General features: G+C 36.7%; 1 protein-coding gene and 1 long non-coding RNA gene across 7 annotated transcripts in view; one reads left to right on the top strand and one right to left on the bottom strand.

The window, feature by feature from the left end:
• Positions 1-10,982, bottom strand: part of LOC141579582 (uncharacterized) — a 36,618-nt gene extending 25,636 nt beyond the window's left edge. For both annotated transcript variants that reach the window (XR_012511212.1, XR_012511211.1), the window contains exons 1-2: positions 10,842-10,982; positions 9,279-9,343 (exon numbers count right to left, since the gene is read on the bottom strand). This is a non-coding gene — a long non-coding RNA (uncharacterized LOC141579582). The remainder of the gene's footprint in view (positions 1-9,278; positions 9,344-10,841) is intronic.
• A 118-nt stretch (positions 10,983-11,100) lies between these two features.
• Positions 11,101-27,762, top strand: part of ATG4C (autophagy related 4C cysteine peptidase) — a 69,630-nt gene continuing 52,968 nt past the window's right edge. For 2 of the 5 annotated variants that reach the window (XM_010949727.3, XM_010949713.3), the window contains exon 1: positions 11,223-11,398. The gene's annotated coding sequence lies outside the window, so the exon portion shown is untranslated. Of the gene's footprint in view, positions 11,122-11,221; positions 11,434-27,762 lie in introns of those variants that run through there. The other 3 variants (XM_010949721.3, XM_074376361.1, XM_045512600.2) reach the window with 3 other exon arrangements.

Below are 27,762 nucleotides of genomic sequence, written 5' to 3'. Positions count from 1 at the left end.
ACCACCACCACAAAAAGAAAAAAATGCAGCACGAAAAAAAAAGCCCATCTCAGGTTGGGTACTTTAGGTCTGAATGTGATAGCTAGAACTTTAAGAATTACTAAAAGGATAAAATGAGATAATATATGTAAAAGCTCCAGGTACATAACAGGTGCACAATATATAGTAGCTCTTACTATTCTGAAATAAAAGAATATTAGTCTGTAGGTATTTGGGTTTATGACACAACAGAATGACTGTTAAGTCTCTAAACTAAGAAAATGCTACTTCAGAAAAGTAAATGGCTAAGAGACCCAACCCAGAGTTCCCCTGGGCTGTAGAGACAGCCTCTCAAGAAGCCTATCCTTTCTCCGGTGGGCCCACAGCCACTGCAGGAGGCACAGCCTTGCAGCTAAGCAGGCCAGGGGCTAGCACCCCCACCAGCATCCCCACAGCAGTAGCCCCCACCACAATAGAAGGACACACCCAGCCCACAGAGGGGACACCCCTAGAGCATATAGCTCTGGTGAGCACAGGAGAGTGTGCTACTGGGCCCTGCAGGATGTCTCCTACATAAGGCCACTTCTCCAAGATGGGGAAGTGTAACTGACCTATCTAACACATAGAAATAAACCCAGAGAATTGGTCAAAATGAGGGAGCAGAGGAGTATGTTCTAAAAGAAGGAACAAGATATAACCTCAGAAAAAGAACTAAATGAAGTGGACATAAGCAATCTACCCCCATAAAGAGTGTGAGGCAATGAACATAAAGGTGTTCACTGGTGTTGATCATTTTGTAATGTATAGAAATATCAAATCACTATGTTGTATCCCAGGAAGTAACATAGTATTGTATGTCAATTATACTTCAAACAAACAAACCTCACAGAAAAAGAGATCAGGTGTGTAGTTATGGGGGCGGTTGTGGGGAAGGGGAATTAGATGAAGGCAGTCAGAAGGTATAAACTTCTAGTTATAAGATAAATGAGTACTAGCAGTGAAATGTACAACATGATTAATATAATTAGCCCTGCTGTATGTTATATATGAAAGTTTTTAAGAGAGTAAATCCTGAGAGTTCTCAACACTATATGTTGCAAAACAGAAAATAAGAGTTTAGGTGTTAAAGCATTTTTATCCAAGGGATATAAAGTAGAGGGAGAGCTTGGGACTTGGATTTAGACAATTCTAGACGTGAATTCTACTTTTCTCCCTTATACCTGTGGGATCCTGAGCAAATCACTGAACTTCTTGCAGCTTCACTTTCATTGGCTCTAAAATTAGGACAACACTTAGAACTGAGACTAGAATATATTAAGTATTTGCTAAAATGTAAATGACTAAGAGTTTAAAGCAATAATTCTCAAAGTGTGATATGCAGACTTCTAGGGTTTCCAAGACCCGTTCAAGAAGTCTACAGTCAAAATTGTTTTCATAAGAATTCTAAGACATTACCTTTTTTTTTTTTTTTTTTTAACTATGATGACATTTGCACTGAAGTTGCAAAAGCAATGGTGGGTAAAACTATTGGCAACTTAGTGTGCATCAAGGCAGTGTCACCAAACTATCCTAGTAGCCATTGTATTAACCACTGCCATGAACTTGAAGTAAAAATGTCACTGTAATTTATAAGTGCCATTGATGAAGCAGTATAAATTATTAATTTCATTGAATCTCAACTCTTAAGTGCAAGCCTTTTGGGTGACTAAAGCACTTGTGCTGCATACCAGAGTCGGATGGTTGTCTTGAGGGGGAGCGTGTGTGATTATCTGAGTTGCCAGCTAAACTAGACAATTTTTTTGGAACGCCATTTTTTCATGAAAGAGTAACTGATCAATTATGTTTATTTAGACTTTGGCATTCGACAGAAATGTTTTCCAAAAGGAAGGAAGCGAACCTGTTACTTCAAGGAAAACCACACTAATTTTAAGTGAAAATTAGAATGTTGGAAAACTAGTACCTGCTACAGTGAGCTTGTCAGCTTCCAGATACTTAAAAATCTTTCTGACTAGAAAAGTGCACGGTAAGGACATGCCCACCTCAGGACTACTGTACCACCTGTCCTCCCTACCTGGAATGTGCTTCCCTCATATCTACTTGCCTCATTCCCTTATTGCCATTAAATTTTCATTCACACATCACAGAATTTCATTCACAGGCCTTACCTTCTAAATGTGGCCCTGACCACCATTTTAAAATTGTAATCCATCCCTCAGGGCTCTTGGTCCTCCTTTCCATCCTCTATTGTGTTTCCTCCCTCCGTCCCCCATAGGACTTATCACCTTCTTGCATTCTACATAATTTACTTATTTTATTTTTTGTTTATTTTCTGTTTCAATCCACTAAAATGTAAGCTCCTTGAGAACAGGAATCATTGTTTTTGTTCACTGATATAACCCAAGCCTCTAAAACAATGCCTAGCACATTGTATGCAGTTCATACATACTCCTTAATGTTAACAAACATTTGTAATACCAATATTTCATGTTAGTATATTCATAAAAAGTTAATATTATACATCAAGTTGTTATGGGTCATTATTTTGGTTGCATTATATATTTGTTCAATGTTTGACTTTTTTTTTATCAAAGACCTGGGTTATTCTAAAAATCAGAATATACATATGTATATATATACACATACATGTATGTATACACATACTTCTATGCCACCATAAGATTTTGTATCTTTATTAAGTACAATAAATTCATTCATTATGTGCATGCTTGTCTCCCTCAATAGATTTCAAGCTCCTCAAGGGCAAGACAATGTCATGTTTAATTAGGCACCTGACCAACTGAGTGTGTGACTGTCCACGCCTCAAAGATGAAACATTTACTAGAGTAGATTCATTAAGAATTGGCTTTTACATTTAGTGGTACAAACTTGGTGAACTTATTAAGTAAATGAAAATCTTTAACTAAGTACTGAGACTTAATAAACATGATCCTTCCCAGCTTTTGTTTCTGTAGAGAAGTCAAAAAGAATAAATACCAAGAGGAGTTCTCTTCTGGTTGCCTTTTTACTTTTAAATATATAAATCTAAGGATTTTATAATTTTACTTAAATACTAACGTTTTGTGACATCAAGATCTAGCATTAATATCACGTAAAATTAAGTAGAGAGCCTTTCTGAATCTTGCCCCAACTCAAAGTCTGAGACCTGGCTTTTGATTCAAGTGACAAACTGCCAGAGTTAGACTCTTTCCTCTTCCTCTAAGCTCACTGAATGCCTTAGTCTCCAAACACCTAAAAATATTTAAGTTTCTATCAAAGGAAAAAGAGAGAAAGAAAGTGAAAGAGAGACTATTTTTAGATTCAGAAGAATCTGAAATTGGACCAGGCTGAAATTTAGACTAACAAAAGTAACGTTTATGAGCACTATTTAACTTGCTGTCTTTCCCTGCAAAGCAGCATAAGGTAGACAAAAAGAGCATAGTTTAAAAAAAAATTATAAATAGTTCGTAACAATGTGGAAATCTGCTTTATGTTTTAATGGTAAGTGAAAAGAACTGGGTTAAAAACATGCTTTAAGAAAAATTACAACTCTATCCAACAAATGAGAAACTACATTAAGAAGAAAAGATGTCAAAATACAGATCAAAATATCAACCATGGTTGCCTTTAGATAACGAAATGTAGAATGATTCTTTTCTTTCTTACTGCTGCTCTGCATTTCATAGTAATTTACTGTGTATATCTTATTTTACAATTGGGAAAATAGAAACTTTCAAAAGAATGAAAGGAATAAAAAGAAGCATAGAGAAAAAAAATGTGAATTTTGAATTCACGCTTATCCGAGTTTAAATCATGTAAATGTTGAGACATGTTACACAAGTCAAGAAGTATGATAATTTTTACCTACTGGGCTCCAGGTGCCTTAAGCACATCAGTTCTTGCCCCAGGCAAGAGGCCTTAGAGGGCTCCACCTATAATATGACTACAAATATCATACTAAAAACACAAGAGTATCTCTGTCATTCTCTAACTGGCTTTCAGCCCTAACATGGTGCTACCCCTCACCCTAAATCTCTTTTCCTGACTAACATTGTTCAGGCCCTAGGAAAATGCTTCTCCACATCTCTTGCCCTACAAAAGGCAGCTATATTCAAATGCTGTAATGTTTTGGGCTTTGTTGGTAGCAACCTCAAAGATGAACATTGCTTCAGGGTAGGGAGAGGATTTGAGTAGCAAAAATGATAACTTGTCAAATCTTATCTCTCAAAAAGCATGAAGGCAAGCAGATTCTTGTATAGCAGAGAGTCATTTCACAGTAGAGCGAGGCATTCACTTTCTTGCTTCTGCTCCTATTCCAATTTGTGGTTCCAAGTTACTTATGAACTAGTGTGGTATTTGCAACAGTTGGATATGGTGACTCTGGTGAGTATTTCTAAAATGGTCTACTGTGATCCCCACATCTTTGCATGTGTGCCTTTGTGTAATAATCTCCCTTTGAGTGTGGGCTGGACCTAGCAGATTGTTTCTGGTAAGCAGAAAAGGGAAAAGTGATGCAATGTAACTTCCATGATTGGGTTTTAAAAGTGTGTGACTTCCATCTTGCTAGCAGACTCTCTCTGGTACCTTTTTGGCTCACATGCTTTGATGAAACAAGCTGCTATTGTTGGAGAGGTTCATGTGGCAAAGAACTGAGAGGCAATGACCAATAGCCAGTGAGAAATGAAGGCCCTCAGTCCAACAACCTGCAATGAACTGAATCCTGTCAACAACTACTGAATGAACTTGGAAACATATTCTTTCTCAGCCACATTTTCAGATGGGGACCACAGACTGTGGCCAAATTTGATTGCAGCCTTGGCAGAGACCAGGAAGCAGAGGACCTAGCTAAATCATGACCAGATTCCTAACCCACAAAAGTTGCAATAATAAATATTGGTTTTTAAAACCACTAGGACACGAATAATTTGTTATACAAAATACATAATTAACACAGTAGCTGAGAAACATTTTGCAATTTCAAACATTATATATCACTCTTAAATGTATATATATGTAGGCCTAAACATAAAAATATATTTTATCATAAAAATATGATTAGCAATGTTGAATATCTTTTCATGTGCTTATTGGCCATCTGTGTATATCCTTTGGAGATGTCTATTCAAGTCCTTTGCCCATCTTTTAATTGAATTGTTGTCTTTCTGCTGTTGATCTCTAAGTTCTTTGTATATTCTGAATACTAGACCCTTATCAGCTATGTGATTTACAAATATTTTTCCCATCCTGTGGATTATCTTTTCATTTTCTCCAGTGTCCTTTGATGCATGAAAATTTACAATTTTGATAAAATACAATTTCTCTATTTTTTCTTTCCTGCTTGTGCTTTTGGTGTCATCTAAGAAGCCATTGACAAATCCAGGTCACGAAGATTTACCTGTATGTTATATTCTAAGGGTTTTATCATTTTAACTTTTATATTTAGATCTCTGATCCACTTTGAGTTAACTTTGGAACATGGTATGAGGTAAGGATGCAACTTCATTCTTTTGCGTGTGGGAATCCAGTTGCTCCATCACTACTTATTTGTTATTCTTTTTTAATTGAATGGCCTTGGCAGACACTGCTTTTTTTTCCCCTCTAATTATTCTCATTGCGGTAAAACACACATAACATAAAATTTACTATTTTAACCATTTTAAGCATACAGTTCAGTAACATTAAGTACATTTATATTGTTGCAACCATCACTACCATCTGCCTCCAGAACCCATTTTATCTTACAAACCTGAAACTGTAGCCTTTGAATAATGACTCTACTCCTCTCTTCCTGTCACCCTTGGCAACCAACATTCCACTTTCTGTCTCTATGACTGTGACTGCTCTAGGTACTTCATGCAAGTGAAAGCATATAGTACAGTTGACCCATGAACAACATGGGTTTAAATTCATGGGTCCACTCACACTTAGATTTTTTTCGGTAGTAAATACTGCAGTACTATATAATCCATGGGTGACTGAATCTGTGGATGTGGAACTGCGGTTACATAGGGCTAACTGTAAGTTATACATCGTGGAGTTTTGATTGTGTGGGGATGGTTCCCCCTAGATTCCTTATTGTCCCAGGGCCAACTGTATTTGTCTTTTTGTGACTGGCTTATTTCACTCAGTAAAATGTCCTCACATGTCCTCCATATTGTAGTATGCGTCAGAATTTCCTACTTTTTTAAGTCTGAATAGTAGTCGGTGGTGTCTATACAACATATTTTGTTTATCCACTCATCTATTGATGGACACTTGGGCTGCTTCCACCTTTTAGCTTTTGTGAATAGTGCTGTTATGATGTGGGTGAACAGCATGCATTGCTTTTTGTTAGGGAGAGAAGCTTTTCCCGGCCCCTCCTCCCCACCCCCAGGGAAGATATTCCCTCACATCTTGTTGCCTGGAATTATGTCACATGTTCATGCAAAAACCAAGAGAAATGGGTCACAGTGTTTGATTTAGGGTCTAAATGTCAGGCAAATCATAATTTATGACTTGCAGGGCTTGGGTTGGGGGATCTGTCTCCTGAGGCTCTTGGCTGTGAGGAGGAGTGTGGATTCCTTTATAAAAGAAGGATGTGAGTGTAAGTCCATTACACTCTCTGCTGCCAAGACTGGTAAGGGCTACACACACAAGTTAGGGTGAACCTCAGATTTACATAGGATTTCTGTTTTGAAACCTTGAGGCTGGTGAATACTACTTCATATTCCTGGCATCCTTAGTCATCATCTTTTTTCGTGTGTTCTCACCTGTGCTTCCTTTCTTATGATCCAACCTCCTACTACTTGTCTTTATCCAAAATCTTTCCATTCCTTCTCTGATGCTCTAAGTTGCTACAGCCTGATTTTCTTCACAGAAAGCTTGCTTCACCTCTTGGTCTTATTGAGAGCTTGTCTGTAGGTTCTAGCAGGAGAGTGCAGCTACTCGTATACCCTTGACCGAGAACAGTTCTCCTCTATCGGGGATGGTCGCCCTCTTCAATCGAGTGTGCAGCTTTGGGAGGGACGCACATGGAGCGGTGAGGGAGGAAGGGGATACCTGCATAGCCAGCCAGATCAGCTGAATCAACCCTGGTGATCAATGGGGTGACAGATGTCGCAGCCAGATAGCCCTCACATAAACCTCTTGGTCTTACTGAATGCTGACTCTTTTCTGAAGATTCTAACTCCCCACAACTTTCTTGAATTTTGCTTTTTTTTTTTTTTGTCTTTTTGGTCTCATTTATTCATGAACACCAGGTCCAGAGGTGAGTTGAGATCTCTCCTCATTCTTCTATGCTACATCTAAACCAGTAGTCTGTCTGCTTTTAGGTAAAAATCCTGTTCCTTGAAAAATTTCATGATATTTACATATAGAGTTCCTCACCTTCTCTCATCTCTGTCACCTTTTGGCATCCTGGACACCAGCTCTGATTCTCATCCACCTGGCTCACAATCTTATCCATGCCCATGGTTTCAACTCCCACCTAAAGCCACTGAATTTCAAAACTGTAAAGTCAGCTAAAGTCTTCCTCTTAAGCTCCACATCTAATTGCCTTGTGGGCATAGCCATCTGATAGGGCTTAAGCATTCCTAACCCAACATATGGAAAACTGAAAAAACAGAAACCTGGGAGTCTCCCTTGATTTCTTCTCTCTTTCACCCTTCCTCTTGATTCTATTATCTTAGTATCTCTGACCAGATTTTTGCTTTTCCTTTATCACTGTTTCAGATCTCCCTTTTTTTTTTAACCTGAATTATGAAAACAGTCTCCTAACTGGTCTTTCCAGCCCAAGCCATTCTCCATAATAGTGCAACCAGCAGCCTAAAATGTGATCTACTTAATGTCAGTCTCTAAATGGTTCCCTTTATAACCAAGTTACAGTCCAAGATTCTTACCATAGTATACAAGTATCACTCCCCAACTCTCATGTTCTAGCTATAACAAATTTCTGGGTTATCCTAAACTGGTTGAATCTCCCTCTTCTGCAGCAAGTCATTTATTTTTGTCAGTTAAGTTATCTCAGGACTTCCTTCTCCAGGATCCCTCAATTTGAGAAAAACTGACACTCCCTGTTCTCTTAACACCCTGTTCAGCCCTCTATCATAATGTCTATACCACACTGTATTGTAAGACTAAGTTTCTTTCCTGAATTCTTTTCATCTTTCCATGACTTTGCTCAGTGCTGGGTGTTTAGTAAATATTAGCTGTGAGTAGACTTTGTGCTGCATTTCAAAGCTAAGGTTTACTCTGTAGCACTTGCTGAAAAGTGACTGTGAAAGGAAAAGGAGGGTGGAATAATACTGCATTTAGGAGGGAAGCTGAGTCCACTGAAGTTGCTGTCAAAATTACAGGGATTCAGTACATGTTTGTAGGCTAAGGAAAGGAAAAGAGGGCGGTGGAGAGAGAGTGAGCTAGAAGATGTAGTGGAGGGATTGAAATAAGGTCATTTGGAAAGGGGGAACGATTTTCACCAAGTTTTCCTTAAAATATTTTTTTAGCCTTTAGAGGTCCACAAGGTTCTCATCTCGTCAAGGCTGAGTTCAGTTTATCTCAAAATAATACTCTTGATCAGGCATTCATGGTACATATTTATTTATTAAACAGAACCTTCATTTTCCCCTGGGTCTGGGCAGGAGATGGATTAGAAGTATATTTGTTAGAAGTTAAGAATTAAAAGTTTACTAACAAAAATCTGGAGCTGTATCACAATCAATGCTACTAGAACGGCTGGTATCTTTTCACAGTATATGCCTGAGATACGATGAATTTTAGAAAGGGCTTCATACTTTAGATGAATGTTTTTTATATGTATACACACTAAATAGCCAATTGCTGTTTTGCATGCTTTTTGAATGGAGCATTGTATTAGTCAAGTATTCTGGTTTTAATAGCTATTCAATTATACAATCTATTAATTTAAAAAATAAAGCACAGGTGTTAGAAATAGCTTACGTTAAAACCATAGTATGAATGAGAAGGCAGTTTCAGGGCCTCGGTAATCACTGTGAACTCTCACAAACACTTAAAGAGAGCCAGTTACTCTGTACAAAGTACTATGCTTAGCGCTGAGAGGGATACAGATGTTGAAGATGCAGCTCCTGCCTTTTAGAAAGTTATATTAGCTATTACAGGAATCCTGTTAACTAAATGCATGTCATTATTAAAAGTCGATGTTACACCTATTTTACTTTCTCTTTTCTATTCTTATAAGGTTCTTCTTTCCACTTCCCTTTAATTCTTCTCTGTTTATCAAAACTATCTGTGCTTCAGAAACAGACTATAGTGCCCAGGCAGAGTGCTTTGCCCCTAGCAGTACTTACTGTGTATTTGTTGAACCGAAATGAACATCTTGTCCAATTTTAACTCTTTTGTGGTTGGCAATTGGCTGAATTGGAAGGTCAAAGACATTTAGAGGAGAGAATATTGCTGAGTACTGCAGCTGCAATAATCTCTTTTAAAAATCTAAAGGCTGTGACATAAATTATGTACTCTTCGGACTCTTTCCCACGTTCATTTACACAATTGATCACTGAAACTGCTTTAGAAATACATCTATCATATATTTAGCATATTTTAAAGTCTCCTTAATAACGTCCCTGATAAGTGTGTTCATTTACTACAAACATCTATGAACAGCAGATAACCTAATTATAGTTTGTAATTACCTCTGAATCATTCCAATGAAAATGTTTTCTCTCACTGTGTTCATATTGTTTTGGTGCATGAGTATGGAAAGCAGCAGATTGTTCTCCATGATCATAGATTTTAAATATTTACTTGCTAGTGCTGCATAATTTAGCACACTGAAGCTGGAAAGCAGTTTGTACCATAGCTGATGCCATGCCAGTGTTATAGAATACAATTTCCCTCTGTGACACCTATGTGAAGTTGTAAAAACGGAAAGTGTTCTACTCTTTTTCTAACCAATTAAAATTTATTTTGCTGTAAATTTATAGAAAAAACAATGTTTGTGCTATACATCTAATTCCATTTTTTTGTAATTACCATGTAGTTTAAAGAATTGAAGCATTGTTTCTCATGGCTTGTTAATACATAATATTAAAAACAAAATACATTTGTCCTTGTAATTCAAGTCTTTATGAAAATAACAACAACAACAAAACCACCCAGACAGCTTGTTACATGCATGTTATCTGTCCTAAGAAATCAAAACACAGTTTTATGTTTTAAAATATGGAACCACTGGCTATCTAATCAGGCAAGAAAGCAGTTATTGCTTGCTCACTCTAATAAGTGTAACATCTTGCTATATCCTTTGTGTGACTGTTTACTTGGTTGCTCTACTACAAAACAGAAAATAAATAGTTGCAGTTACCTGTTTTTGTGAGAATAATAATAAAAATAATTCAAACAATTAAACACATTAAAAAATTGAACACCTTTTCAAACATAATTTTAAACTTTCAACTCTGCATTCATAAAGATTTTCTTTCCCTGGTAGTTTCATAGTCCAGTAGCACAGGCTGTTAATTTTTCACTTCTAGCTCTTTCTATAATTTTCTATGCAATTCAGGAGCACGTCTGGTAGCCCTTGTTCCAACACTATCTTGCAGTACCGCAAAAACGACAGAGGATTACATTTTGCAGTAATTTAGTATTTCTCTCAACACCCCTTATGAGTGAGGATAGAAACCTTCATTTCATAAAAAGCCTTTGCATCTGTCCTGTGTTTCAATTCTGGAAAATAATCTGAAGGCGGAAAATGAATGCACATATTCCTTCATATTCTGTAAGTATTGACCTACAGTCCCAACTATAGCGTGGCTTAAAAGTACCCTCACAACAGGACAGGAGGGAATACTGACTGGTATTTTCACCAAAGTGGTGATTGGTAGAAAGGTCTACGTTAATTTAAAGGATACAGTGAGTCCTCTGAAATCACATTTGGGGCCTCCGGGCGTCAGGGGCAATGCAGAATGTGGGGTGCAGGGCATGCTGGATCTTGTAGTTCCCGCGCTGGAGAGAGCGAGGTGCACGCTGGGAGTTGAAGTACAATTGTTCAACAGGAACTGGCGGCAGGCAAAATGTAGTTTATTTATCAGAGACACCACTTACAGATGGATACTTTCCCTTGGTTCTGCATTTGCTATATTGGTGACTTAGAGTCTGGGGCGGCGAACAGTGCGAAAAAAAATGGATGAAGTAAGCGGAGCAGGGGTCCGTCGACGGCCACTATTGAAGCCGCCAATCCATAGGCTTCAGTGCCCCGGAAGTGGCTCATCTGCTGGGTTTGAAGTTGGGGAGGGGCGTTCTTCTCACTACGGTGGCCGGGGAGCTCGAGGCGCCTGTGGCTGCGGCGCTGAGGTCCGAGCGTCTGCGAGTGTGCGGGCTGCTTTTGTGGCAGCCGTTGCTAGAGCTGGAACATTTCCCGGATTGGTGGCTCCTGCACGTTGTTTACACGTCTCCAGTTCTGTTTTCGGTGAGGGGTCGACTTGAGACTAGCGGAGTTAGAAGGTTGGGACTTAGTGTCTCTGGTCCTCGAATGACCAGGTTTCTTGGGTGGGGGGTACTGTCCTCAGTGGAGACCTTGTGGCTAACCGTTTAGGCGCTCTGAGGGTTTTGGCGCCTCCTTCATCTCTTTTTTTTCCAGTGTCATTTGTCTTCTGACTCCTCGCCTTTCCTGGGCTCCAGAGCTGACAAACCATAACCCTTCCTGTGGGCAGCTGTTCTCCCTCTCCTAGAGGCGTTTCATATGTGTTTCAGGCACGATCTCTTGTCCCCTAAGCTGTCGCATCTGTTTAACTCCTTCCCTATTTCTCTCCAATAAAAGATAATAGTAAAATTAAAAGAAAAAATATTCCTCCAAATTGGATTCTCAGGATCTCTGTCTTCTCGTTCCTAACTTCTTTATCCCTTTTTGGCCTTTGTTACTGCTTCATACTCTAACACGTTTGTCTAAATGTCTTAATGCTTTTCCATCTAGACATTAATGTTAAAAAATTTTATTTGGTTCTCTCTCATCCTAAACTCTTCCACCTCCGTCCACATCTAAAGGCTTTTTAGGTTGGTGGTTCAAATACGTTCTTATGACTGGTGAATACGAGAGACGTCAATGATCTGCTAAGCATGGCTCTGCCGATTGAATTTACATTTTTGTGGCTTCTCTGGCTTACATTTTCGTGTTATATTGATTACTTTTCCACAAGGGGTTCACTGCTATCCTATAGAGGAGAATACCTTGTCCTACAGCTCTTTATGTCTGAATTACTTAGAATTTTTTTTTCTCTTTTCCTACCGGCAACATATGTCCCCAGTGGAATTTTTGCAATGATTTTGTGTCAATTAATAGCAGGTGGACACAAGGGAATGCGCTTTCCTCCTTGTTGCTTATGATTTGTAATTATATTGTGAGCCACTGAAAGTACCCAGAGGGATTGGAAAAGCTTTGAAAGGTAAAACCGATGTGTGTGCCGATTTACAAATTAATAAAGCTTCTTCGCTGAACAAGGAAGAGTTTTTAATTAGTTCCATAATCGGAGGCTATATTGACTTAATTATTAGTTCTTTCACTAAAATTTGGGGAGCTGTTTAAGTTTAAAAAGTAGCCAATATAAAGAATTTTATAGTTTAGTAAAAGTTTAAAAACCGTTTAAGTGATGCTTTTTTTCCTGTAAAATGGAATACAAATAAGTTGAAAAATTTATTTGTTGTGATTGTTTATGAGATATTTCTATATATTTTGATAGATCTGGTAAAGCAGCATTGTATATTATTCACTAATGTTTTGTAGACACAAATTTCTGTACTTCCTGGATTTCTGGGACCATGTAACTCAAATAACTTTGCAGCTCCTTCTGTTCTGATTATTGCACTATAAAAATTCTGATAGTAAAATTACTGCTTATATTTAAGCAGTTAAATATAATCTATATGTGTTGGTAAAATATAAATATTCATACTTGTACCCTTTTTAATTGGGGTTATTCCTAATTAATTAGAAATGGTTTTGGTCATGCTTAAGATTGGGACTAAATGTATGATATTTCAGAATTAATTCACTCATGAAATTCTTTATTGGCTAAATGGTAAGGGGCTAGACGTTACTCACACTTTGTATATTTTTCCTGAGATTTTATTCATTTAGTAGGTATTGAGTACTTCGTATTATTTAACTATTGTTACAGTATCATCAAAACATTTATTGAGAGCATCCTCTTGTCCTCAGCTCTGTCCTAGATGCTATTAAAGCATTATTGCATTAAATCACTGTAACAATTCAGTGAGCTATTGAACATTATTTTCATTTAGCAGGTGAAGAAACTGAAACTTGAAGAGCTCAAATATAGTTCTTTTGACTCTTTCCACTTACACAGCTGCAAAGATTTGTTCTTTCCCCTGTAATGTATAAAAAGCATTAATTCAATAAGTATTTGCTAAGCAGCTGCTGTATACCAGGTATTCTTCTAGGTGCTGGAAATATAATAGTGAACAAGTGACAAAAATCCCTACCCTTAGGATACTTAACACTATCAGAATGTATGACATGTAAACCTTGCCTTCAAGAAGCAGAAACTATAGCCAATATGCATTAGATTTTATGTGTTTTAGAATGTTAAAGTTGAAGAGAACAATTAACTAGTGAAAATTTCATGAAGGAGATGAAATTTGATCTAGAACTAAAGTGAGTAGGAATTTGGTAGGTAGAAATTGGGAGGAAAGTAATTCCAGTTTGAGGCATAAAATGAGCAAAATTCTAAATTGTAGGAGAAAGATTCGAGGGAGAGACAGGTAACTGGGCTGCTTTGTGTCTTCACTTTTTTGCACATGAGTGCACAGTGTTGAATTTGAAACAAATGTTTAAACAAATGAAGCTATGACAAGAGTTCATCTCATAGTAAAACAGAGTGTACAGACAAAAAGCTTGGGCTTGGAGTCAGATTGCCTGGACTCAAGATATGATCTTGCAGAAGTTATTTTGTCTTTCCAAGCCTTTGTTATTTTTTTAATCTATAAAATGAGGATAATAATAGTACCTGCCTTATAGAGTTGTTGTAAGGATTAAATGAGATGGTATATATGCATAAGGTTAACAAAATTACTGGTACAGAGTTTGTTATTATTATTATTATTACTGTTACCACTACTACTAATATAGTGATGTGGTATCTGAGATCATCTGGACTTCCGTAACATTTTAATTTTAGAGTTCTTTTTAACTAATAGGTCTCAATTGGGGAAAAAATTTGTTTCGTAGTCCTGTTTGGATTTGGAGAAAATATTTACATAAGACAGCTTTTGTTTATTCACAATTGTCCTAGATAAGTCAGCACATTTCATCTTTCACAGAATTCTCGTCAGAGATTATGGTCTACAGCTATAATTGGAAATTAATGGTGGATTGGTTTGTAATTACTTATTATTTGTTAGGACTATTACTTTTAGTTTTAGTCCAACCTTTCTGAACTTTGTACTGGATATGGTGAAGGGTGAAGAAGTAGTTAAATGTTATAAAGTCTGATTAGCTGCCCTAAAGTCAGATTAATTTCCATTCTACTTTTTTCCTCCAGTTTTCTTTCTTTTGAAGTTTCAAACTTATAAAAGAAAGTTGAGAGTAGTACCACAAATACCTGTATATCCTTCACCCAGATTCACTAGTTGTTAACATTATGCCTCATTTACTTTCTCTCTAACACACACATATACATACACAAATGCACACATTTTTTTTTTTTCTTGTAGAGCCATTTGAAAGTAAGAAAGGGGTGGGGGGAAGGTATAGTGGTAGAGCATGTGCTTAGCATGCATGAGGTCCTGGGTTCAATCCCCAGTACCTCCATTAAAAAATAAAATAAATAAACCTAAATTACCTACCCCCACCAAAAAAAAAAAAACAAACAAAACCCAAAAAAGAGGAAAAAGAAAATAGGGTGGAAACATCATGACATTTCACTCCTAAATATTTTATCACACATCTCCTAAGAACTAGGACATCCTCCTATATAACTATAATGCAATTAGCATACCCAAATAACTTAATTTTGATATGATAATATTATCTAATATACAGGCCATATGAAAAAATTCAAATTTACCCAAATGTTTCAATAATGTCTCTTATAGCTTTTTAGGAAAAAAAAATACTGAATTTAAGGAAAAGATTATGAATTGTATTTAGTTGTCATGTATCTGTTTTCTTTTATCTAACAGTCCTCACCTTTTCTTTTTTCTCCTGTCATCCCTTCTTTTTTTTTTTTCCCAAGACTGGCATTTTTGAGGAGTCCAGGCCAACTGTTTTGTAGAATGCCTCACAAAATGAATTTGATTGTTTCCTCACAGTTTCAGGCTGAGTAGTTTTTCTCCAGGACTTTTCCATAGTAGTTATTATAAACTTTCCATTTAATCACATCAAGAGTAACATAATGATCGTTTGTTCAATTATTGGTGATGTTAAGGTTGATCACTTAGGTTAGCCAGATTCCTGTACTGTGAAGTCATCTTTCCCTTTTTCTACTTAATAATTAATCTGTGGAGGTGATACTTTATCATTGGATATTCTGTTTTCCAGTAGTGTTTTTTTTCCTATGCAGTGGTTTTAGTAGTCACTGATGGTCATGCCTGAATCTATCATTGCATTGGTGGTTGCCAAATAGTGGTTTTCCAGTTCTCGCAATCCTTCTACATATGTTTGCTGGCCATCTTCTCTAAAGAAGAGATATTCCTCCTCTCTGCTTATACTTTAGTATCAATATGTTCCCAAGGATTCTTTTTTTTTTTAAACGTATCCAGTGTGATAATCTGTTACCATTATTCTTTTTAATGATTAAATCATCTCATATTTGGTTAGTCCCTTCAGACGAGTTCATATGGCCTTTGTATATGTCCGCATTGGTATTTGGGCACCTTCTTACTTTTTTGTACAATAAGATGTTCCAGGCTTACCTTGTATATTCCCTGCTTGAGCCCTGGAATCAACCATTTTACCATGGAGCCCTGGATCACTTTAGTGGAAAATGGTACTTAGAAACTGAAATTTGGGTATTTAATATACTCATTGCTACTGGAGTATCATTGCTTCAAGGCCCTATAGATGGACAAACACATGTTTTTTTTAAAAAGGAATCATGATTTTATAGGATATCTTTAATTCAGATTCACAGAGTTCATCTTCACCTTCCCTCAGTTCATATTTGTATCTCCCTTTTCCTACAAGGAGAATTCTGATTCTCAACCATATCAATATATTTACTCACTTAATCTGTTCTACAACACACATATGACAGTTTTGAAATTGCTGTGCTGATACCGCTTCCTACAACAGATCTACCAAGTAGAGATTTCTTTGCCATTTTTTATCCTTAGAATATATCCTACTAAAGATGGATAATCAAAGGAGGCAGTCAAAGTTATTTGAATTATTTTTCTGTGATTATGTTATCAATTTAAAATATAGTTAAGTTCCTACTAAACTACTTTTTAATAGACTCTGTAAAATCAGTTATCTGTAAAACTACTAAAGTAGACATAATAATTTAAAACTTTATCATAATGTATAGTAATAGGGAACTCTAGAACAGTTATATCAGATAGAGAATATGCAGTTTTTATCTTTACAAGGTTTTAAGCTTGTAGCTCTGTTTTCAAATTGATACAATTTTTTTTCTAGTTAAAATTAGAAATGATGAGAAAAATGACATCAAATAATTCCATTTGTAAGCCAAAACAATTGTGTTTGTGAACATTTTAAACAGTGCTCTTCTTTTGACTGCTAATACAATTCAAGCATTAATCTTTAACAATAGACATAATTGTCCAGGGTACTTTAACTCATTCCTAAAAAATATGGCTAGTAGTTTTCCTGTGTTAACACCCAGAGTAGAAAGATTTATGTTATTTGTATGTCCTTGTTCTTGAAGAATGCTAGTTATGACTGTGTGTTACCCTGTGTTTTTTTTCATGTGTGAGTATTCTCATTGGAAAGGGAAAAATATTTCTCTTAATGAATATAACATTTTATATTTATGTTGTGAGACATAACCACATTCAGTCTTGAGTCCTGGTTAGGTTGTAAACATCTTGCTTTTTAGAATGTAAGGTTAATTGGGACAGGAATTGGGTTTCATGGCTTGTTGTATTTCCCTCAGTGCCTTACAGGAGTAAACACCCCAATACTTGATGAATGGATAAATGTGATATTTTGTGTTTAAATGATATGTAATTACTAGTCTCAATAATATGGATGAAACTTTTTCTTGGCGAAATTATCTAATAGAATGGGACTTGTAAAAGATCTCATCCATATTTACTTGTCATAAACCTCAAAAACACTATGTCTCAAACAGAATTCCCTGTCTTCCCCTTAGGCTTTTCCTCTTGGGTTGTCTTTTTCTGTTAATCATTATCCTTTTAAATGTCAGTCCTGAAATCTCAAGTCACTTTAGTCTCTCTCCTGTATGTGGGCATATAAATATTCACATATTTATAAGATGTTGGCCAGTTCTATCATCTCAGCTTACTGCTTATATCTCCTTCTTCCTTATCCCCTTACCAGCACCCTGATTGAGGCATTCATTACCACTCATATAACAATCTTCTGACTAATTGAAAGAATTGAGAATATTAAATGTGGAAAAGAGATGATGGGACGGGATGAGGAGCAGGAAGTATGTCTTTAAATATCTGATGGGCAATCAAATGAAAGAGGGATTGATTTCACAGAGTACAACCAGGACCGGTTAGTGGAAATTATAAGGACACAGACTTTTGCTTTCATATATCTTTTAAGCACATGTAGGTGTTTAAAATTAGCCATTATCATGTAGTTAAATGAATACTCAAGAACAATTATGTAATAGAGAAAAATAGCTTAAAATATTAAATTTTGCACTTATAGGTGTATATTCAGCTCAATACAAAGCTCATTATGTACTGAGCTCCCTGTTCTAGAAATGTTCACTCAGGGGCTGGGTGAAAGCACTTGGCAAGGATGTTGTAAAGAAGATCTTGGTACTTTATGGGTGGTTGAATCTGATTAGCGATTAGCAAATCCAAACCAGAGAAGAGATCAGATTCCTATTGATGGGAGTGATTGTTTTGTTTTGTTTTGCTTTGTTTTTTAAACTCACACATTTTCTTTCATTGCTCTTCCCCACCCAGGCACTGCAGATTGGGAGGGATTACTGGTAGATTGGAGAGTATTGGGTAGGAAAATGATCAAGAACTATCAATATTACTACTTACTAGATGCTTTTAAGTTCCCTTTTAATCCTAAGATTCTGACATCCTTCAATTCTTGTAGAGGTTAAGTTTATTTTGTTGATTAAATGATTTGACCTAGTATATTATTTCTTATATGAGGACTGTGTATTTAATAGCTTGCAAAGTTGCACTTTAAATGACATTCAGTTATCTTGGACTCATCAGAGGTTACTAAGGTACTGACATAATTAAAATTTATTTATCAGACTATGGTCAGTATTATGTTCTTCTTAGAGATAAGATCAAAGAACAGACATCCCAGATAACATTAATGGTTTTTATTGTAGTCATCAACCACTTAGGTTGTTTATGATGATGATTTTACAGTCTGTGAACATGTAATACTCAATGCTGCACAAGTGGAGATTTTTGCCTGTAGGAACATGATACAAGTCATATGTGAGTGTAGATGATTGTCTGCTTAGTACTTAGCTTTTTCATTTTAAATTTAAGAGAAGAACACATAAGTAGTACATCTTATGTCATCATTATAAAGTAGCTGTGTATTGATTTAGTGTCTTTAATTGGAGGATGTAATCCTAAAGAGTTCTAAGAATGTTTATAAGATGTATCCTTTAGGCAAAACTACCAGCCCAGTTTCTGGATATGTGTGTCCTGCCTTTATTTGTTGCTTGTTCCTTTCCTCAGTCTTTTAATCTTTATCTCTTACTGCCATCTGTGTTGCCTAACCCTTAGCTCTGAAAGAGGACAATCCAAATAAATATTACCAGTGCTCTTCCTTTCTTCATATTTGCTACTTAAAAAAAAAAAAAAATCACTCTGGAACATTTTTAGACTACAAGTTCAGTGCATTAAGATAGAAAGACTGACAAGTATAGGAAAAGGGAGGGAATAGAAATGGACAGAACAGTTGATGTTTCTGTAAACAAAGAACTGAGATGGGGAGAATAAATGAGAGAATACAGATGACTAACGTATTGAGAGACATTCAAGGTTAGACAAGGGATTGTTACTTGTTACTAAAAATGTGAGCAGGAGGAAACGTTTACAGAAGATGAAAAACTTTCTCACAGTTGATTATATTTGATGGTATAGCTAAAAAAGGCAAATCAAAAATTCTAAATCAATATCTATATTTCTTTTGCTTCAGAATACCATTTGAGGAAGATGCCCAAGTATACGCAAATCCTGGAAGTGTGCAGTGTTTTTAATTGGTTGTACCATGTGGCTAAGATATATTCTATAGAATCAGTCCCTGAAGTTCTGTCAGGAGATTTTACTCGGCTTTAAATCCTCAGTGGATAAAATATTCTATCTATTGCCATATAAGAGAGTGTGATTACCTTCATCTGCCCTTTGGGGACATTGATTTGAGTACCCTTTACATTTGTCAGTTTATAATTTATCGAATGTCTTAATGCATGGTTATGACTAGAAAAGTGACTCTAAAAATGACATTTGGATCTCAGTCGGTGATTTCATGTCAAATGTTGTATTTCTGCCTTCCAAAAAAACTGTTTAGTCTTCACTCTGCTTTTCAAATCATTAACAATAAAGTTGAGGAATAAACCTCATCTGGTAGTTTTATATTTTCTGAGAAACAGAGTTTTCTCATCGTTAATGCTATTATTTTTTAATTAAAAATGATTTGTTAGAATGTAAGCAGCAAACAGAAATATGAAAATGGTAGATGGTAAGATTTGTTGTAGTATGCATTACTAAAGAAACTCTACTTGAAAAAAGTTACTAATTTCTCCAAAGTTTTAAGAAATAAATAATAAATCCCTTCTAAAAAGCATTTGAAAATTGTGAAGAATGCTATTTTGATGGTTTTCCATTACTGAGGCTCTGACAGCACTACATAAACAAGAATTTTGGCATATCATTTTTTTTATCCTAGGGCATTCAAATCAGGTACTTTAGGTATCACAGTAGATTGAAATACACTGGATAATGGATAAATCATCTCTTTACTTTATACTTGATAGACAAATGAATTTTAATTTGTTTTTCTTTCTTTCTTTCTTTCTTTTTTTAATGTTTTTTTTTTTAAAGCTTTTGGAAAGGAAATTTGTGGACGAGGATTGTTTAGAATCATGGTTTCTTCATTTGTGTTTTTTTCCCTCATTTGTAGTTAAACTAAAAGTACTGTTTGTCTTTCCCTGGCTTTTCTCACACAAATATAAAGAAAAAAAATTTTCTTCATTGATTTTTTTGTTTTTGTTTGTTTTGGGGAGGGAGTTAATTAGGTTTAGTTATTTATTATTATCATTTTTTTTTAATGTAACATAGATACTTGGAATCAAACCTATGACCTCATGCCTGCTAACCATGCACTCTACCACTGAGCTATACCCTCTCACCATTGATTTTTTTTAATTATTACTTTAAATTAGCATTTATATTTATTAGAAAATACTTTTTTTAACATATTTTCTTTTCTTTTAATTGAAGTACAGTCAATTTCTGATGTACAGCCCAATGTCCCAGTCATGCATATACATACGAATATTCATTTTCATATTCTTTTTCATTAAAGATTATTATAAGATTGAGTATCATTCCCTGTGCTATACAGAATAAATTTTTAAATCCATTTTTATATATAGTGGTTAACATTTGCAAATCTCAAACTTCCAAATTTATTCCTTCCCACCCCCACCATTGATTTTTTATATTAATATATGCTTTTTTCTTACAGCTTTATTGAGATATAATTGATACACAGCACAGTATATGTTTAAGATATATAGTGTAATGATTTGACTTATATACATCATGAAATGATTATCACAGTAAGTTGAGGAACATCCATCATCTCATATAGATACAAAATTAAAGAAATAGAAAAAATTTTTCTGTAATGAGTACTCTTAGAATTTAATCTCTTAGTTTTCATATATAACATACAGCAGTGTTAATTATATTTATCATGTTGTGCATTACATCCATAGTACTTAATCATCTTATAATGGGAAGTTTGTACCTTCTGACTGTCTTCATTCAGTTCCCCTTCCCCTCACCACCTCTAGTAACCACAAATATGATCTCTTTTTCTATGAATTTGTTTGTTTTTAAAGTATAATTGACCTAGACACTGTGCCAGTTCCTGTTACACAACATAGTGATTTGATATTTCTATACATTTCCAAATAATTAATACAATAAGTCTAGCTATACTATGTCATCATACAAAGATATTACATAATTATTAACTATATTACCTACATTTCACCCATGACTCATTTAAAGAAAATATTTTAATAGACTGATGGGCTTGAGTATTTATTTATTCCTTTTCCTCTTTCCAGATCTCACCATACTTACTTTAAGGAGAAACAAAAATTATGAATTAACAACAGATAGCCTCCAAGCCATTTTTTTCAGCCAGAGCTGCTCTAGGGAATTACTTTGAGAAAGTTGTTTTTTACATGACTGAATAGCTGAATCTGATATCTTTAAGAACCACAAGAATAATACTGTTTATCTTAAAAAGGAAAAAGCACTTTGTCTCAGCATTTTTATCTTTTTTATAGACTGTTCAGGAATTTTGTAATAGAATGTTTTCTATGTAGCTTTCTTAGTCGAGTAGTTTCAGTTGTTTTGTTAGAATTTAGCATAGTCAGGACACATTTGTAATTTTGTGTAGTTTTTCATTTGAGCAACTTATTTTTGAATAATTTTGTTATTATTTTAAAAGAGGCTCATTGTAAGCAATTTAATAAAGAGAAGTACAAAAAGGAAAATAAAAATGACATCTCTGAGAGATTTCTACTTTTAACATTATGGACTTCTAGACATTGTTTTATGCATATATGTGTGCATGTGTGTGTGTGTGGGTAGGCATATATATATATATATATACACACACACATACATAATACATATGTATATAGATGCATAAATTGTATTCTTGCTGTTCTCTCTCTTTTTTCTCACTCTGTGCCCGGGATAGCTCTTTAAAAAAATAATAAACTTTATTTTTAGAGCATTTTTAGATTTACAGCAAAAATGAGCAGAAAGCATATGGAATTTTCTTCCATATACCTCCTCCCCTCTGACACTCATAACTTCCTCCACAATCAAAATCCTGCACCAGAGTGGTAGATTTTTTACAAGTGAGAAACCTTTGATATACCATTATCATCCAGAGTCTATAGTTTACATTAGGGTTTACCTTTGGTGTTGTACATTCTATGATTTGAAAAATGTATACTGAGATGTATAAACCATTATAGTAGCATATAAAATAGTTTCACAGCTCTAAAAATACTCTGTGTTCTGCCTACTGATTCTCTCCCCTTAACCCCCCAATCCCTGGCAACTACTTTTTACTGTTCCCATAGTTTTGCCTTTTCCAGAATGTTATGTGGTTGGATCACGCAGTGTGTGTAGCTTTTACAGATTGGCTTCTTTCACTTAGTAATATACATTTAGTTTTCCTTGATATCTTTTGTTTATAAACAAAATTTTTTTTAGTTTTTTGGGGGGGGATAAGTAATTAGATTTATTTATTTATTTTTAGAGGCATTACTGGCAATTGAACCCAAGACCTCATGCGTGCTAGGCATGCACTCTACCACTTGAGCTATACCCTCCCCTTTTAATGACTTGATAGCTCATTTCTTTTTAGTTCTGAATAATACTCCATTGTCTGGATGTACCATGGTTTATTTATCTATTTACTTATTGAAGAATATCTTGGTTGCTTCCCAGTTTTGGTAGTTATGAATAAAACTGCTATAATATCTGTGTGCAAGTTTTTGTATGGATATAACTTTTCATTTCATTTGAGTAAATATTAAGTAGCACAGTTGCTGCATCATATGGTAAGAGTATGTTTAGCTTTTAAGAAACTTCCAAACTATCTTCCAAAATAGCTGTACAATCTTGCATTCCCATCAGCAATAAGTAAGAGTATTTAACCTTGCCAGCATTCAGTGTTGTCAGTGTTTTGGATTTTGGTAATTTTAATAGATATATAGTGGTATCTCATCATTGTTTTAATTTGATTTCCCTAATGACATATCATGTGGAGCATATATTCATATGCTTACTTGCCATTTGTAGATCTTCTCTTGTGAGGTGTATGTTAAGGTCCTTGGACCATTTTTAAATTGGGTTGTTTGTTTTCTTATTGTTGAGTTTTAAAGTTCATTGTGTATTTTGGATAACAGTCCCTCATCAGATATGTCTCTTGCAAATATTTTCTCCCAGTCTGTGGCTTGAACTTTTCATTCTCTTGACATTGTCTTTTGCAGAGCAGAAGTTTTTAATTTTGATGAAGTCCAGCTTACCAACTATTTCTTTTAGGGATTTTACCTTTGGTGTCATATCTAAAAATTTATCACCATGCTCAAGGTCTTTCAGGTTTTCTTCTATGTTATCGTCTAGGACTTTTATAGTTTTGTGTTTAACATTTAGGTTTATAATCCATTTAGAGTTAATTTTTGTGAAGGGTATATTACCTGTGTTAAGATTCAGTTTTTTGTGTGTGGATGTCTAATTGTTACAGCATCATTTGTTGGAAGGACTGTCTTTGCTTTGTTGTTTTGCCTTTGTTTCTTTGTCAAACATCAGTTGACTATATTTATGTGAGTCTACTTCTGTTCCATTGATCTAATTGTCTATTTTTTGGAAATTCCACACTGTTGTGATTACTGTGGTGTTATAGTAAGTCTTGAGATTGAATAGTGTCATTCTTCCAACTTCGTTCTTCAATATTATGTTGGCTATTTTTTGTCTATTGCCTCTCCATATAAACTAACTTCCTTTTCTTTGTTTCTTCCTTCCTTCCTTCCTTCCTCCCTCCCTCCCTCTCTCTCTTTCTTTCTTTCTTTCTTTCTCTCTTTCTTTCTCCCTTTCTCCCTTTCCTTTTCCTTTCTTTCTCTCTCTCTTCTTTCTTTCTTTCCTTTCTTCCTTCTCTCTTTCCTTCTCTCTTTCTCTCTCTCTTTCCTTCTCTCTCTCTTTCTTTCTTTCTTCCTTTCTGTGGGGAGAGGAAGTAATTAAGTTTATTTATTTATTTTTAGAGGCAGTACCAGGGAATGAACCCAGGACCTTGTGCATGCTTGTCATATACTTTACCACTTGAGCTATCCCCTCCCCCATATAAACTTTGGAATCAATTTGTTAGTGTCTACAAAATAATAGCTGGGATTTTGATTGAGATTGCAATGAATCTATAGATCAAGTTTGGAATAACTGACATATTGGCAACATCAGTCCATTTTCTATCCATGAATATCTCTCTATTTATTTATTTTTTCTTTGATATCTCTCAGAGTTTTGTAGTTTTCTTCATATAGATCCTGTACATGTTTTGTTTGATTTACACGTAAGTGTTTTTTTGTTTTTTTGGTTTTTTTTTTTCTTTTCCTGTAAACACCAGGCACTTGTGTCTGGTGGGCTTCGTGATGGCAAGTGACAGGTGCTAACTCAGTATGACAAGATGATCCAGGATAAAGTTAGCCTTGGGCTTGGCTGGCTAGCAGAGCTCCAGTGATGTCTTCAGGGACCTTCTCTCTCTCCATTTCTTGTCCCTGCTTCACTTAACTCTCAACTGGAGCCAGGAACCCAAACATCATCATAGCTATGTCTTTCCCTCAGAGGTAGGAAAGTCCATGGTAGCCCCAAAGCCTAGCCTCTCAATGAAGCAACCCTAGCCTCCCTTGCTGCTTTTAATATTCTCTCTTTATCTTTAAATTTTGCCAATTTAATTACAATGTGTCTTGTTGTGATCTTTTTTTGGGTTGATCTTGTTTGGGACTCTGTGCTTCCTGGACTTGGATGTCTGTGTCTGTTTCCTTTTCCAGTTTAGGAAAGTTTTTCAGCTGTTACGTCTTCAATAGGTTCTCTGCCCTTTTCTCTCTCTCTTCTCCTTCTGGGACCCCTGCAATGTGAATGTTAATTCATACTGTCCATAGTTCTCTTAAACTGTCCTTGTTTCTTTTTATTCTTTTTTTTTTCTATTCAGCTTTAGTGATGTTCACTGTCTGTCTTCCAGCTCGCTGATCCATTGCTTGTATCATCTAATCTGCTGTTGATTCTTCCTAGTGTATTTTTTATTTCAGCTATTGTATTCATCTCTGTTTATTCTTTATTACAAACTTCTAACTTCTCACTCTGTCAATCCAATCTTCTCCCCAAGTTTTGTGAACATCTCCATGGTTATTACTTTGAACTCTTTATTGGTTAAATTGCTTATCTTTACTTCACTTAGGTCTTCTGCGTTTGTTCCTTCATTGCAGCATGTTTCTCTGTTGCCTCATTTTGCCTAATTTGCTGTTTTCATTTTTATGTATTTGGTAGGTTGATTAAGTTTCTCATCCTTGGAGAAGTAGCCTTGTGTAGAAGACATCCTGTGCATCCCAGCAGCGCACCCCCCTGTAGTCACCAGAGGTATATTCTCTGGGAGTGCCCCCTATTTGGGCTGCATGGGTCTGTCTGTTGTGGTGGGTTGACTACTGTGGGTGGTCTGGTAGGTGTGGCTGGCCTCCAGTCTGGTTGGTTGTCAGACCCTGCCTTGTGCAGGGGCTTCTGGCTTATAGTGGGTGGGGCTGGATCATGAGGCAGCTGACTGCAGAATCCCAGGGGGCCCTGGGGGTAGTGCTCCCTCCACTGGTGGGTGGGAGTTGGGTTCTGGGATGGGTGGTTGTGGGAATGGGGGTCCTGGCTTTAGTACTGGCCTGCTGATATTTAGGTCCATTTTCTGACATGGCTGGCTGCAGGATCTGGGGTGTCCCAAAGCTGGTTTTGGCCCACTGGTGAGTTGGGCCAGATCCTGGGGTGGCTGGCTGAGGGCCCCAAGGTGCCCCAGAGCTCATGTTGGCCTATTGGTTGGCAGGGTCAGAACCCAGGATATCCCAGTGGTTGTTCTGAGCTGGTGGGTGGGCTGTGTCCTGACATGGCAGACTGGGGCTGCAGTGGTCCTGGGCCTGCAGTGGTCCTGGGCCTGGTGTCTGCCCTCTGATGGGTGGGTTTGTAGCCGATGGGATCCTTGTGCTGGTGCCCACCCACTGATGGCTGAAGCTGGATCCTGGAGCTAGTGCAGCCCACTGGTTGGTGGAGCTGGGTCCTAGGATCTCTGGCTGTAGAGCCCAGAGATTCCAGATCTGGTGTCAGCCTACTGGTGGGTTGGGCTGAGGCCCACATGGTCCTGGACTAGTGCCTGCCCACTGGTGAGCAGAGCTGTATCACGGGGTCTTTGGCTGCAGGGCCCTGGGTATCCTGGAGTTGATATGTTGCCCACTGCAAGGCCTGGGCCCAGGGAGTCCTCGGGTAAGTGTCTGCCCACCAGTAGGTGGGGCCAGGCCCTGGGGCCTCTGGCTCCAGGGCCCTGGAGGTTCCAAGGCTACTGCCAGTGCACTGGTGTATGGGGCTGGGTCCTGGGCCCTCTGGTGGACAGGGCAGGTCCTGGGGAGGCTGTGGGCTCAGGGGTTCTTAAGATGGCCAGTCTGCTGGTATGTGGGACAGTATCTCTCCCAGCCAGCTGCTTGGCCTCAGGAATCCCAGTACCATTGGTGATAGGCTGGTGGGAGGGGCTCCCAGCATTAATAAGCCAGATAGAGGAGCCCATAATGGCACTTCTCAGCACCAGTGTCCTCATGGTAGTACAGGCTCCCCAAAATGGCTGTCACCAGTGTGTATGTCCCCAGGGTGAGCTCCAGTTGCCTCCTGCCTCTCTGTCATGATCAGCAAGTAGATCTGGCCCAGGCTCCTTTCAAATTACTGCTTCTGCCTTGGGTCTCAGAGACTGTGAGGTTTTGACTGAGTCCTTTAAGAACAGAGTCTTGATTTCCCACAGCCTTCTGGCTCCCCTGAAAGTAAACCCTGCTGGCCTTCAAAGCCAAATCATACCCTGGGGTATGAGTCTTGACTATAACGCGTCTCTGCCTCTCCTATCCATCTCATTGTTGTTAATTCTTTGTATTTCTGGTTGTTGAAGATCTTGTCTGTTAGTCTGCCGGTCTGTAATGAATAGTTGCTCTGTAAATAGTTGTAATTTTGGCTGTGGGAGGAGATGAGCTCAGAGTCTACCTACGCCACCCAGATGCATCTCCTGTGCATTGTTGAATTCGATTTAGTAATACTTAGTTAAGGATTTTTGCAGCTGTGTTCCTGAGAGATACCGATCACTAGTTTTCTTTTCTCATAATTTGGTTTTGATATTAAGGTAATACCAACCTCATAAAATGAGTTTGGAAATATTCCCTCTTCTTCTGTCTTCTGGAAGAGATTGTAGAGAATGGATATAATTTCTTTCATAAATCTATGGTAGAATTTAGTGAAGCCTTCTGGGCCTGATGTTTTGTGTTTTGGAAGGTCATTAATTATTGATTCAATTTTTAAAATCGATATGGCCCTATTTAGATTGTCTGTTTCTTGTGTGAGTTTTGGTAGACTGTCTTTCAAAGATTTGAAAGGATTTGTCATTTAATCTAGGTTATCACAACTTTGTGAGGATAGAATTGTTCATGTTTCTTTATTGTTCTTTTAATGTCTGTGGGATCTATGCTTTCATTTCTGATATTCGTTATTTGTGTCTTCTCTCTTTTTTCTTAATAGCCTGGCTAGAGGCGTATAGATATTATCAGTCTTTTCAAAGAAGCAGCTTTTGGTTTCATTGAT

Source organism: Camelus bactrianus, chromosome 13 (assembly GCF_048773025.1).
Source record: "Camelus bactrianus isolate YW-2024 breed Bactrian camel chromosome 13, ASM4877302v1, whole genome shotgun sequence".
Lineage (NCBI taxonomy): Eukaryota > Metazoa > Chordata > Mammalia > Artiodactyla > Camelidae > Camelus > Camelus bactrianus.
The sequence above is the reverse complement of the archived record's forward strand: the minus strand, read 5'-3'. Positions and strand labels throughout refer to the sequence as shown.